Here is a 995-nt window from a genome sequence, read left to right as displayed (position 1 = left end):
ATGTGTGTGTGTGTGTGTGCGTGCGTGCGTGTGTGTGTGTGTGTGTGTGTGTGTGATGTGTGTGTGTGTGATGTACCTGTCAGTGCTGAAGGTGTGTGAGGTGGCGCCTCCTGCTGGATGACTGCTGCTGTGTCGCTGCTCTCCAGGGAAGGCAGTAGGTTGTATAGTTATCTCCTGATGGGGCAAAATCACTACCCTGAAACCACACAACCTACTACCTCACCCTGTACGAACATCAGGAGCGTCCCGAGACCACAGTCCTGCAAAACTATCAAACTCAGGCCAAGGAGACCGCTGAGACCTCCAGATGCTGAAATATTCTCCCAAGTTACATAAAGTGAATGAAAAGATGATCTCATATTTCTGCAAAGCACTTCTGAAGTGCACATCTGTGAAAACTTTCCTCGAAAAAAAAACTACAGCGGAAGCACTAGGGAAAATCAATCATAGTGATCGGGGATGTTTCTTAAAAAAAAAAAAATCTTCTGGGAAATTATTTCATATCATCAAATCAATATCAAGAAATCAATGAATCATTTGATCCAAATATGCACATCCTGTAATTCAGTTTTAATGATTTGTTGACGAATGTTGTTCATCCCAGAGACCTCATCTGTCCCAGCTGTGTGGGTTATTAAAGTTAACTAACTAAACTGTAAAAACAAAACCGATAGAAATATATATATTAAAATTATAAGCTATTTTTAAAACAAAAATATATATAAATAAACATTCTAATATATAATTTAATTTAATATAATTTATATATAAATATTATATATTTATATATTTATAAATATAGAATATTTATAATTTAAAAATATATAAATATTATATATTAAAAAAACTAATATATAGACAAAGATTATTACAATTAATATATATATATATATATATATATATATATATATTATTAAAATATATAAAATGTATATATACATAAAAATAAATGTTATTAAAAATTTAATATAAAAAACTAATCTATTTTATTTGCT

The sequence above is a fragment of the Carassius carassius genome, chromosome 43 (genome assembly GCF_963082965.1).
Source record: "Carassius carassius chromosome 43, fCarCar2.1, whole genome shotgun sequence".
Classification (NCBI taxonomy): domain Eukaryota; kingdom Metazoa; phylum Chordata; class Actinopteri; order Cypriniformes; family Cyprinidae; genus Carassius; species Carassius carassius.
The sequence above is the reverse complement of the archived record's forward strand: the minus strand, read 5'-3'. Positions refer to the sequence as shown.